Consider the following 13,867-nt stretch of genomic DNA (forward strand, 5'->3'; position numbering starts at 1 on the left):
AACAGACAAAATCAAGCAGGAATAGATTCAGGTTAAAGAGATTAAACAGATGCAATCAAGCAGGTCATAAACCACACAGCCCTAGACAACAGAGACAAGCAGAGAGGGATCTGTATCCTATTAAGCAGAGCATTCTCTGCAAGAAGCTTGAGAGCATTCCATCAAGCCTCATATTCTACTCTAAACTACAGGTGGCATTCCACCTTGAGGCTTACATAATTATATGGAGTACTATGCTTAAGCTATTATATCTCTTCCCACAGGGGAGGGGAAGGAAGTGGGATGGATTGGAAGCTTGTGGTTAATATATGCAGATTATTGCCTTTGCAATGGATAAGCAATGAGAGCCCACTGTGTAGAGCTAGGAACTATGTCTAGTTACTTATGATGGAGCATGATAATGTGAGAAAAAATAATCTATACATGTATGTGTAACTGGGTCACCAGCTATACAGTAGAAAATTGACAGAACACTGTAAAATATATATAATAAAAAAAATCATTGTATTAAAAATAACAATAAAATAAAGTAAAATAAATCCAATTATTGAGTTTATGGTCAATTACCTCTATCCAGTACTTCTAGGTTACCTTAGTGGTTTTCTCCAATCCAAGGCTGTAATTGGAAGTTATTAGCCAAGGCCCTTAGGAAATTATTCTAGAAGAAAGAAGTTACAGTTCTTTTTGGGCCACTACTGATATTATTGGATGGGATTCCCTCATTCAGAAGTCAATCATACATGTTCTGACCATTGCCGCAAATGTAAATTTTCTTTTAAAGTTACTCAAGTTCAATCAGAGCAACAGGTAAAATTTCAGCCAAAGAATATAATCTCCCTCAGTTGTGGGGTTGATTTATATGGCTAACACTAGGGTATAATCATTTAAATTTAAGGCACTCCCTATGTTGGGAAAAAAAAATTTGCATTTACAAATTTGTGACTGAGCTTTGATAAAATGATAACTAGGTAACTTGAACCAGTTGACCAGTTGAACATATCAAGGATAGCCATCCTAATAACACTAGGAGATAAGGCTGAGTGCCTCATGAACAAATGCTTGTATATCACTTCCCTTAAAAATAAGAATTTGTACATAACAAAGTCAGACAAACTAGGGAAATACTGGTGTGCACCTAATGGAAGTTTTTGCTTAAATTCTTACAAGACCTTACTAACACCACTGGCAATATTACTTGCAGAATGCCTATTTTATAAGATTGCTTTGCATTTACAAATTTGTGACTGAGCTTTGATAAAATGATAACTAGGTAACTTGAACCAGTTGACCAGATATATACTTCTTTATAAGATCATTGATTGTAATGGTGTAAGTCTAGATATGGAAAGAAGCAACAAGACAGAAACACTTCCTAGACCATAAGAAACTAGTAAGACAGATGGTCCACAGTGTTTTGGTTGTTAATAAGGCTTAGCCCAGTAAGAGCATATTGATTGGCCTACAAAGGAAATCCTCATCTGATCTAGGAAAGAGCATTCCTAACACTAAGGGACAAAAATGTCTTGAAATGTCTCCAAAACTACAATGATGTTTGTGATCAGGCACTCCCAACTAAAACTTCTCCTTTGCCTTCTGTTTCTACAAGAATGGAGTCACTAGCCACTGCAGTTGCTGACCTTCAGCACACCCAGAAAGGAGTTCTGGGTGGATATCAGGAATGAGGTACTCTGAGTTCTGGGGAAATAATGGCAGAAAAGGCCTTCAAATAGATATTTTCAGGAAAATAATTTAGCAGTCTAATTTCTTGTGTTTTCTCATGTCTAGAAAATCATTAAAATCTTTCACGGAGACATCTACTTGTGACTAGCAGCAACCTTCTTGTGACTAGCAGCAACCTTGTGACTAGCAGCAAACTTCTGCCAAGATATGTGCTAGATTCTAGGTATCTCCTTTCACTGAATCACATTCACCCCTTGCCTTTTTGGAGCAGTTCCTCAGACCTATCTGAGAAGATGTCTCACAGGCCATAGTCCTCATTCTGCTCTCAATAAAACTTAATTCACAACTATTATGCTGTTCTTTTTTCTAGTGGATATTACTTTGAGGGACCTTTGATCCTTTGAGAGCCCTCAATGGAGGGCAAAGGGCCTAAAGCTCAAGTAATTGCAGGGAGCAGAGGAGCCAAGATGGGGAAAGTCTGGCTGGTGGACAGAGGGTTGAAAGAGGTAGGGGTTTGAAGCGGGTATATCAAATGCCTCAAAGAACTGGAGGGAAGATCCAAAGCAGGAAAAAGGTGGAGCAGGAGCAGCTGTGATGAGATGTGAGATGTTTTAGAGAAGCAAATATGAAAAGATATTAAATCCCCAAAGATGCTACTGAAGTTCCAAATTATCCTTAGTAAAATCATCCAGCAAGAAAGGAAGCACAGAGTTGGTAGAACACATTTTGAGCAAGAGTTCTAAAACGGAGATTTGCATCCACTGAAAAGATCCCATGTTCTTAACAAGTGATACTTTTATACTTATGAACAGAGAGCTTGGAACACCCAATTCAGCTTGTACTTGCCTGGCTTCTAGAAGCAGAGAAACCTAGCACTCTAACCCATCCTCTCTTTGTGTGTTACTCTAACCTACCTTCTGAAATATACTTTATTTTAGGAATCAACATCTGTCCCTCTGAGCTACAGGGAACATTTGTCTGGACCAATGGTTTAGAAGTTGACTCACCAATGTATCATTCATTCAGGGGTGAAGACTAAGTCTCCAAAGGTGTATACTTAGGGTCCTGAGTGAGTGGTCTGGTCTTCAGTGATGAAACATATCCTATCCAAGTTGCAGCACTGCAGCTGTCAAAGAAAAACCACAGTTGGGTATTATTTAAAGTGATCAAAACAGACATTATTCAGGACTGTTGAAACAGGGGAAAAGAGACTTCAGTATAGAACTGCACTCAATTCCAAATACACAGGCAGTACATATTTGTAGACAAGGAGCTTTGGGGAGTGAATGGATGGAAAATTACTAAAAGGAAACATTAGAGGGTAGAGGAATTTCTGACTAATTGACCTAATAGGAATATTGCTGAAGACAGGGTATTAAATCAGATATCACATAGTGGAGGATGAGAAACCTAACAGATATCAAGAGTAATGTGGAGATCCTGTCATGGCTCAGTGGTTAACGAATCTGACTAGGAACCATGAGGTTGCAGGTTCAGTCCCTGGCCTTGCTCAGTGGGTTAAGGATCGGGTGTTGCCGTGAGCTGTGCTATAGGTTGCATACGAGGCTCAGATCTGGTGTTGCTGTGGCTGTGGCATAGGCCGGCGGCCAAAGCTCCAATTAGACCCCTAGCCTGGGACCTTCTATACGCCGTGGGAACAGCCCTAGAAAAGGCAAAAAGACAAAATAAATAAATAAATAATAATTTTTTAAAAAAGAGTAATCTGATGGAGGAGAAGAGACTCTTGCTAAACTGACACAGCAAGTTTCCTGCTAAGGTTTTCTTGTTTGTTTTTGTTTTGTTTGTTTTTATAAGAAAGTGCCCACATGGGCTAAGAAGGTTTAGGAACCTGACTAAAGTTTGGTCAAACAAGAATCTTTGTCAGTATCAAAGATAAACTGGACAATTCCTCCACAACTGAGGTATGGAAAAGTGTGTCTGGGATACAGAATATCCCTTAGAGTTTCTCTTGCTAATACCTTGCTCTGTTATTACGGTCAGTGGAAAACTGCAACAACCCAATCCAAGCAACACCAGCCATGGCCCAGACCCCGAAGTAATGAAATTTTGGATCAACCCTACTAAATAAAGAACAATAACTAGCTAAGGAGCCTGCTGAAACAAAAGGAATAAATACCTGCCACTACTAAATAACCAGTTATAGAAACAGAGTAAAATTGTCATGAGTATTTTCTCCTTATACTGTTTTGAGTATGTCTGTGTGTACATATACATACATTAAGCAAATATCTGTTTCCTATCCTCACTTACTTCTTTACCATACCACATAAAATATACTGAATTTACATAATTATTATTTATGTACTGTTAATTTTACCTCATATTATTTGTTTCTGCATATGACAGAGACGAGTCATCTTTACTCAAAGACTTTACCTCCTCTTCTGAGGAAGGAATAGATGTGTTTTAGGTTGTATGCAGGATAATTTTGCCATGTTAGGCAGAATTATGACCCTGTTATTGTCTTTATTTGGCGATTAAGTATGGTTTAAGGTGATGCCTACGGTTGTAAATTTGGAAAGGGGAGATCTGTGATGGTCAATTTTATGTGTCAGTTTGACTAAGCTAAGAGAAGCACACACAGCTCATACATCTTTAATTCTGGGTGTGTCTATGAGAAAGTTTCTGGAAGAGACTGGCATTTGATTCAGTAGACTGAGTGGAAAGATGTACCCTCACCAATGAGGTAGACATCATCTAATCAGAAAAGAAGGCCTGAATAGAACAAAAAGACCAACAAAGGGCAAATTCCCTCTCTCCCTTCTTGAGCTGGCTTTCCATCTTTTCTTACCCTGAGACATGGTGTTCTTAGTGTCAGATTCTAGACATTCAGTAGATCCCTGGTTCTTGGGTCTTCAATCTTGGACTAAATTACACCACCCACATTCCTGGTTGTGCATCTGGCATATGAAAGATAGTGGAATTTCTTGGCCTCTATACCATCATGAGCTGTTTCCTAAAAATAACCGAATATAGACACACACACAAACACACACACACACACACACTCACTATTGGCTGGTCCTGTGATCCTGGTTCTTAGAGAACTCTAACATTATAGTTCATGGAGAAATGATACTTAGTTACCCATCTAGTAAAAGTGACAATGAAAGATTTCAAATGTAAATATAAATCCAAAAAACAAATTTAGCTTTTTTAACAACACCACTAAGTTCTCTTACGTAATAAAGGGCATGTTAAAGGCAACCTGAAGTCATGGGATGTTATTTTGAATAAATCATATACTCTTTGTTTCCCAGGTAGATTACTCAAAAGACAATGAAAAAAAAATTACAATCTCCTATTAAAAACAGACCTGCAAGAGTTCCTGTCGTGACTCAGTGATTAATAAACCCGACTAGGATCCATAAGATTGCAGGTTCGATCCCTGGCCTTGCTCAGTGGGTTAAGGATCTGGTGTTGCCATGAGCTGTGGTGTAGGTCACAGACACAGCTTGGATCTGGTGTTGCTATGGCTGTGGTGTACGCCAGCATCTGTAGCTCAAATTGGACTGCTACCCTGGGCACCTCCATATGCTGTGGGTAAGGCCCTAAAAAAAAAGACAAAAAAAAATACATTATTGGACTTATTTAAAAATGAACTTTATAAACATATGTATTTAATCCCAGCTAGCTTTGACCTCAACCACATAATATTCCTTTCAAGAACTGTTTATTAACAGTTTCTAATATTTTAGCACCTCTCTACTACATAAAAATAAGAAACCAAATTATATAAAATTAAACACATGCTTAATAATAAATGTGTCAGTACTTTTATATTATTTGACACTATTTAGACCTTCAATAAATACCTATTACCTAAATTAACTTTGCTGAAGTTTCCAAAAATATTTTGGAAAGTACTTTTAGGCAGACATATTACAAAATACAATTAATGTTGAAATAAAGTTTGTCCAAATAATTACTCAATTTTATTTAAATTAAGTTTATAATTTGTATAATCTTAAACATCTAGAGTATATAATATTATTTATTTGACCAGTAAGCCCAATACAAAAATCTATGTTTGTATTATAGATTAATGTTGACAACTCTGAAGATATATCTGTCATATTAATTCAATAATATCAAAGTAGTCTTTTTTTACCATCCCATGTAAATTTGGACAACCTTTGAGTTGGTTCATATATTTCATGGAATTTAGGAAGGTTTAATATATAAGTGCTTATTTCTCTCTAAGCCTATTAAGACGGACTTCCTTTATAGAGTAAAGAGGTAATACCACCAGAAGGAAGAGAAAAAAATACACACACACACACACACACACACACACACACACACACACACACACGTGTACATGAGACATAAGTAGAGATCTTATAGTTTCTATGTTTAAAACTTTCACCATGATCAGGCATAAATACAATAAAAAATGCATTAGTTTATAAAAGAGTTGATTTTCTTTTTTTTTTTTCCTATTTTATATATTTATTGAAAATGTGTTTATGGCAAATGGTTTGAAGTTAAAGTTAAATGTTCATATGAGGGCCAAAGTTTTTTTTTTTATTTACCAACATTTATGGAGGGAACTTTTGAGATTTTATTTTCTTTGATATGTAATCTTATAGACCCTGTGAATTACATTTTAGGCGAGGGACTCAGGTGACATCAAGTAGCTCTGGGTGTCTCCAAAGCCTCATTTAAGTGGATAAAATATCCACTCAGGCTCCAGTTAGTGTTTTTTTTTTCTTTTCAGCCTCAGAGAGTTGCTTTTGGGGGTCTATGGGTCCTTAAGAACACTCTAGGGGCAGGGCCTGAAGGTCCAGTAACTCTAGAGAATTGAGGATCTGGAAACAGAAAGGGATGGTCTGGAAGGAGTGAACAGAGAGGTGGAGGAGGTAAGGCTTGAAGAAAGACATGAATGGATGCAAAGGAGCTGAAGGGAAGATGGAAGGTGGTAAAGAAGGGGTGAAGGTGATGAGAAGGGATGTCTTAGAGAAGCCAGGATAAGAGGATTTTCTGTCTCTCAAAGAAATCACCAAAGTTCCAAATTACCCTCTGTAAGTTAAAGACACCAAGAGAAGTAGTAGAGAGAGAGTTAGTGATGTGGTGGCATATTGGCAGTTGGAGTTTAAGAGGGGTGACTGGTCAAACAAAAAGTTCCCACTGGATGGACAGATACATATCCAACAACAATGACCTACTGAGTAGCACAGGGTACTATAATTAATATCTTATAATAACCTATAACAGAAAATAATAAAAATATGTTTATGTAAAACTGAATCACTTCAGTTTTACATAAACTGTACACAACATTGTAAACAACATTGTAAATCAACTATATGTCAATTTAAAAAAAGTTCCCATTGGAGGAACAGGGTCAAATAGAGAAAATAAAGAGGCCTCAGAAAGAGCCAGGATTAAATAGATATAATGGCAATTATCAAAAAGACAAGAGATAGCAAATAGTGGAGAGGATGTGGAGAAAAGGGAACACGTGCTCTGTTGGTGGTAATATGATTTGTGCAACAATATGGAAAACAGTATGGAAGTTCCTTTAAAAAATAAAAATTGAATTACCATGTGATCCAGCAAGCCCACTTCTAGGTATTTACCTGCTGCTAAGTTAAATAAGTAATAATGTATAATGTCGCTTATAGGTGGAATACAAAAAAAAAAAAGGGAACTTGTAGACCAGCAAACAAATTGGTGGTTGTCAGAAGTGGGGAATAGGGGTGGATGAAATAGGTGACAGCAGTCAGAAGGGAAAGACTTCCAGTTATAAGATAAATAATATGTACTGGGGATAAATATGTACAGCATGTAACTGTGGTTAATAATAATATATTGAATATTTGAAAGTTGGTAAAAGAAGAAATCTTAAAAATCCTTGGAGTTTCCGTCGTGGCGCAGTGGTTAACAAATCCGACTAGGAACCATGAGGTTGTGGGTTCGGTCCCTGCCCTTGCTCAGTGGATTAAGGATCCGGCGTTGCAGTGAGCTGTGGTGTAGGTTGCAGACGTGGCTCGGATCCAGCATTGCTGTCGCTCTGGCGTAGGCCGGTGGCTACAGCTCCAATTAGACCCCTAGCCTGGGAACCTCCATATGTCGAAGGAGCGTCCCAAAGAAATAGCAAAAAGACAAAAAAAAAAAAAAAAAAAAAGTCCTCATCACAAGAAAAAAACTGAAACTAGTTGTGGTGATGGATGTTAACAAAACGTATTATGGCATATACATCTCATTGTGCTGAACACTTAAAACCAATAAAATGTTACATGTCATTTATATTTCATATTTTTAAATAAGAGCCAGGATTCAGAGAATGACCCTACTTCAAAACAAGGAGCTCGCAAGGTGTTCCATTCCAGCACATACTTTTCACAAGAAGTCCAAGGCTCCAGTCTCAACCTAGAGAAGAGACTCAGAATTTTAAGAATCAAAATCTGTCCTCACCACGCTTCAACAGACATTTGTCTGGAGCGCTGGGTCAGGAGTTGGACTCACCACCAGAAATCAAAATGGACAAGAGCACTGGAGATCAGAAAATGGTCTCTATGCCGCGGGGAGGTCTGTCTGTCCGAGAGTCCAGTAGTGCTTTCTGATCCCATCCCTGAAGCCAAAAACTGTCAAAGATGAACAAATCAGACGTTAAAGGGTTAGGACAGATTTTCATCAGAAATACACTGTTGAAATATGGAAAGGACCTAGTGTGAACTGAACTCCACTTCTGTTTACCCTGAGAGGGAGGAGCATTTTAAAGGAAGAAAGAAAAGGGGGATGGGGGCGGGGCAGGGTGGGGGCTCTCAGCAGATTCCTGGAAGTGGAAAATTACAAAAGGGGGGTGGGGAAGGAGAGCTGTTCCTTTGCAATTTATCTGGGTTTGTTAACTAGCACTTATCAAAGTTAGGCTCCCACAGAGATGGGGCCTGTCACCAGGAGTTGAATGGCACAAACGATAAATTCCTGTGGCTGAGTTTTCTCAGGCCTGCACTTTAATGGGGGTGGAGATCGTCCAGGATTAATTTAGAGAAGCAGCTTGGGCTGTTAGAAAGTTAGGTTTCTTTCAAATCTTTATTGCTTCGATGTTGAGGCTGAATCCAGAGAAGGGCTCCAAGGGACCCGAATAGTTTTCTCAGAGAGGATCATTGCTAGAGGCAATAAGCCAAGAAAAAAAGGGTGGGGGAGGGACAGAGGAAGGGCTGAAGGCAGGAAGAAAAAAACACGAAGCTGAGAATGATTAAATAAAGCTAAGTACTATTCATCCTTGGTATAAAAACTATTATTAATAATTTCCCAATTTGAGATTTGTCTAACTATTGTTACATCACCCCTCCAAACAGCTGATGAAGAATGCAGGATGGAAGCGCTCAGAAAATCACAAGGATTGGTCCGGAAATCAAAGAGCCTCAAAAAGAATAGATTCACAGCGGGATCCAGGAGCCAGTGAAAAAGGCCTGCAAAACCCCTCTCACCTCCAGACCAAGAAATCTGGGCGCCCAATACCGACCTCACCTGTCTGCTCCCAGATAGGTTCCTTCGTGCACAGCTGAGGACCAGCTTTACCTCACTTTTCGTTTTAAAGCTGTTCTCGCCGCTTCCGAAAGTGGACGCCAGGTGGCGCTGTGAGCCGGCCGCTCCGAACCTTAAGACTAATGCATCCGTTCGGTCTACAACGTGCAAAATGACACGACACTCGGGTGGGATGGAGAGGGTGTGAGGGTGGACACAGACTGGTGAACACAGCATTCAAGGAAACTACCGGTCCAGGAAACAGAAACCTCTCGGCCTTCCACTCTTAGAGATCTCCCCAGTGGATAGGGATCATCATCACTGTTTGGTCTCCCCGCAGGCGGACCTCACAAGCTTAGGATAACTGTCAAGGACCAAGACCCAGACTTTCAAAATTCCTCAACACACAGGGCTGCCTCTATGGGCTTCCCTGTCTCCTTCTAGACCTTCCCTCTCTCACCTGCCCAGTCCCACCAAGCTCTGTCTTTCACACCCCTGACATCTTCACAAGTCTCTCTTCCCCATGTTTTCCGCAAATGTATTGGCCTTTTCACATCCTGTCAAGGACAGACTTGTTTCTCCTCTCCCTCTCTTTCCTTCACTGCTCCTTACAGGAGCGCTTCCTCAGACGTGCTCCCCCAAGAGACTTTCCCTGTGTCCCATTCCAGGTCTGATTCCTGTCCTGGGAATTCTTAAGCACAGCACTCTACCCACAGTTTAGTCTTCTAAATCTCCAAGGACTGAAATCTCAGAGATTGTGGAAGCTTGATTTGTGCTTATCCCCCCGACCTTCCTCAAGTGCAGCAGATAGAGAGAGACAGAGGAAGTCCTCTTTTAACTGAAGTTTAAAACCAAAAAAAGGCTATTTCAATTTCCCTCATCTCTCATCTTTAGTCTTGCTACCTTCACTATAATCCCCCTATTTCTGCAAATATGAATAGGATTTGAATCTGAATACGCTCCCCTAGGGATTCAGCACCACAGTGTGAGTCCTGCTCCTTCCCAGGCCTCCAGTCTATTAGTAAATCACTGTGACACATAGGGCTCCTTCCCACCTCTTTTACACCCATTCTTTCCTTCTTCGAGGGGAATCTCACCTTGCTGGATCCAAGTTAACTATGCATTCTCCAAGAGTCCTCTCAAAAATTATTGCTCTTTTTAGAAACCACTTCAAACATCAGTTTTAAGTTTCATCAACTTTGATATACACATCTTCTTACATTTTTCATCCTAAAGAAAAAAAATTTGTATAATTAATAGCATTTTAGAAAGTGTATTGTCATTGCATATTCACACAGAAACTTGGTCTGCAAACCTTATGTTGGCATTTTCTGTGAGATCACAAGCATGGCATTTTGTAGAGCTAGTGCTAGCATCTTGGGGGGAGTCTTAGGGACAAAGAAGGTGTTTTATTATTATCATTATTATTAAGAAATGCTAGGACTTCCAGCATGGCTCAGTGTTAATGAACCCAGCTGATATCCATGAGGATGAAGGTTCAATCCCTGGCACCTCTGAATGGGTTAAAGGATCCGGCGTTGCCATGAGTTGTGGTGTAAGTCGGCTGTGGCTGTGTTATAGGCCAGCAACTGTTGCTCCAGTTTGACCTCTAGCCTGGGAACTTCCATATGTCTTGGGCACAGACCCAAAGAGACAAGAAAAAAAAAAGAAAAAATATCACATGGAACATTATGGATATTGATGGCTCTGAGACTAAACTGGATTCTGAAGATGTGGATGTAGACTATGAAGATACTTATGGAACCAAATTAGTTTTAATTTTATGTATATAGTACTTATTTCTGTATAATTTGCAAAGGATTCTTTCAATAAGTACAAACTAAGGATTCTAAGTATTAAGGTATAATGCATTTGGCACTTTTCCATCACTAAACTGAATCTTAAATCAATGATTCTTTGATTTGCTGACATATGCTGAGTCCCACCCTTTCACAACTGAAGGGAAACAATGAAATTTTTAACTTTGACGTTCCTATTTGTGTTACAACTGCCAGGTATTTTGCTTGTCTTCTTTTGTGGATTTTATTTGAATTATTATTTTACCTAAACATTTGTCCGAGAAAAACCTAAAACTTAGTGTGTAGAAATATTTCAGTAAAAGTTTTCAGAAGAATGAGAAAATGGGGGGGGCAATTAATTTTTAAAAGATGGGGGAAAAAAAAGAGGATTCTACCTGAAATTTTGGAACACTTTAGTATGTTTTGGGTGACTGTATTCCTGAATACTGAGACCAGTGGAAAGGACATGGCCACTGACGCACTCCATGAAGTAAAATAACAAAGGGTAATAGTTCCTAAAACTCCCAAGTACTGGAAAAAGTTGCATTGGAATCCCTGGAAAACTGTTTAACATATTAATACTTATTTCAACTAGATCAAGTAAAATAGGAATGCATTATCATTCCTGGTGACAACAATATTACTTGTCATAATTTATAATAAGAAAATAATAGAACAGTAGGAAAATAATTATAATCCTATAAAATCATCTTTTTAGCTTTATACAAAAGCAAAATAGATAATTATTCTAGTAGTGGTTCAAATATCAACAGTCTATTCTTGCTTCACAAACTTGATGATCAAGATGTTATAAAGCTTAAATTCACAGATTACCAAGTCTAAGCTACCACATCAGCTCTACCCACATTTAAAAAAAAAAAAAGTTTCATAATCTATGGGGAGATCCCATTGTATATGCCGCAGCTGTGGCCCTAAAAAAAAATTTCCATAATCTAATAATTGACTCTATTCTACTGCATATTCATTGCCTACTGTTTTCTCAGGTACTTGTGCATAGTTGTGTAAATCCCCTTCTCTTGGGATTTCTCTCAGAGAAGGTGTCCATTCAGAAATAAGTCAGACAGAGAATGCAAATACCAATGATACCATTTTTATGTGGAATCTAAAAAACACCAGAACTCATAGAAACAGAGTAGAATAGTGTTTCCCAGGTTCTGGGGAGCAGTGGGAAAAATAGGGAGATGTTAGTCAATGGGAACATAATTTCCATAAGATGAGTATTACTGAGGATATAATATACAACATAGAGTGATTATAGTTAACAATGCTGTATTGTATGCTTAACTTTTGCTAGATCTTAAGTGTTCTCACAACAAAAAATGAATGATAACTGTGAGATGATGGAGGTAGTCATATTGTTATATAGAAGGGTATCAGATCAACACACTGTACAATTTAAGCTTATACACTGTCGATTTAAAATCAAGTTTCATTTTGAAACTCCCTTCCAAACAATTTGGAAATAAGTTTGTGAGAAATGCTTTTGCTCCCTTTAAATCCACAGTGAGATCAGGCACCAAACTGCAAGCACATCTTCCACGCTTTCAAGCACCAAAGAGGATTCTAAACAGACCTGCAGGAATTTTCATAATTGCTTCTGTTTGTCCTTTTCGATTTTCAATAAGGACACACCAAGAGTTCTGTGGGCCATTTTAACCTACCTAGTACATCCCTTCTTCCAACAGAGTGGATCATGACCTTTGTAAAATACACAGTTCTTCCATTCAAGGTCAGGGGTGGCAACTATTTTTGAGGCCAACGTCTTGAGTCTTTGTCCTTGAAAAGCCCAGGTCTCAGAGTTCCTGCTGTGACACAGAGGGTTAAGAATCTGACTGCAGTGGCTTCAGTCACTGCACAGGCACAGAACAGTGGGTTAAAGGATCCCCCAGGTATAAGTTATAGCTGTGGCTTGGATTCATTCCCTGGGCTGGGAACTTCCATATCCCATGGGTGCAACCAAAAAAGGAAGAAAGAAATTAGAAAGAAAGAAAGAAAGAAAGAAAGAAAGAAAGAGAGAGAGAGAGAGAGAGAGGGAGGGAGGGAGGGAGGGAGGGAGGGAGGGAGGGAGGAAGCAAGCAAGCAAGCGGGGGAGAGCAAAGGCCCAGGTCTCGTATTTTTCTTATAGGATTCTGGCTTCCCAGTAAGGACCATACAGCACCATTCTTCTCTGATATTAGAGTCTACTAAAGAACATCACTACATATAGTTAAGTCCTGAACCTTTTGACAGGACATTCTTGCCTATGGTTTAATGTGGTCTCTAATTACATGATGTATTATAATATGTGGACTGACAGTAGGGGCCAGAGCCAAAGTTAGCATCAACATAAGACCCCAATGTCTTAGTCAACAAAGACTTTTAAAGGGCCAGTAACCATCTCAAGTGATTTGGGATGACAAAGATACTTATGCTTAAACACACTGATTAAAACACTACTGAATGTAAAAAAAAAAAAAAAAAAAAAAAAAGTGAGCCAAAAGCAAAGGTTAAAAATGATAGCCCCATGGAGTTCCCGTCGTGGCGCAGTGGTTAACGAATCCGACTAGGAACCATGAGGTTGCGGGTTCGGTCCCTGCCCCTTGCTCAGTGGGTTAACGATCCGGCGTTGCCGTGAGCTGTGGAGTAGGTTGCAGACGCGGCTTGGATCCTGCGTTGCTGTGGCTCTGGTGTAGGCCGGTGGCTACAGCTCCGATTCAACCCCTAGCCTGGGAACCTCCATATGCCGTGGGAGCGGCCCAAGAAATAGCAACAACAACAACAAAAGACAAAAAAAATAAAATAAAATAAAATAAAATAAAAATCTTTAAAAAAAAAATGATAGCCCCAGAAAAATAAAAAAGAAAGAAACTAAGAAGCAAACTTCTATATTT

General features: G+C 39.1%; 1 protein-coding gene across 3 annotated transcripts in view; it reads right to left on the minus strand.

Annotated features, from left to right (window-relative positions):
• The window catches only part of LOC102163334 (uncharacterized), a 158,769-nt gene extending 149,588 nt beyond the window's left edge, over nt 1–9,181 (minus strand). For 2 of the 3 annotated variants that reach the window (XR_014840413.1, XM_085017122.1), the window contains exons 1-3: nt 8,173–8,291; nt 4,493–4,601; nt 2,688–2,806 (exon numbers count right to left, since the gene is read on the minus strand). The gene's annotated coding sequence lies outside the window, so the exon portion shown is untranslated. Of the gene's footprint in view, nt 1–2,687; nt 2,807–4,492; nt 4,602–8,172 lie in introns of all 3 variants that reach the window. The other variant, XR_014840416.1, reaches the window with a different exon arrangement.
• Between the last annotated feature and the right edge of the window lie 4,686 nt (nt 9,182–13,867).

The sequence above is a fragment of the Sus scrofa genome, chromosome 1 (assembly GCF_054392235.1).
Source record: "Sus scrofa isolate SSC_HxYL_T2T_F1_AM1 chromosome 1, Sscrofa_HxYL_maternal_Yorkshire_Landrace_v2.0, whole genome shotgun sequence".
Lineage (NCBI taxonomy): Eukaryota > Metazoa > Chordata > Mammalia > Artiodactyla > Suidae > Sus > Sus scrofa.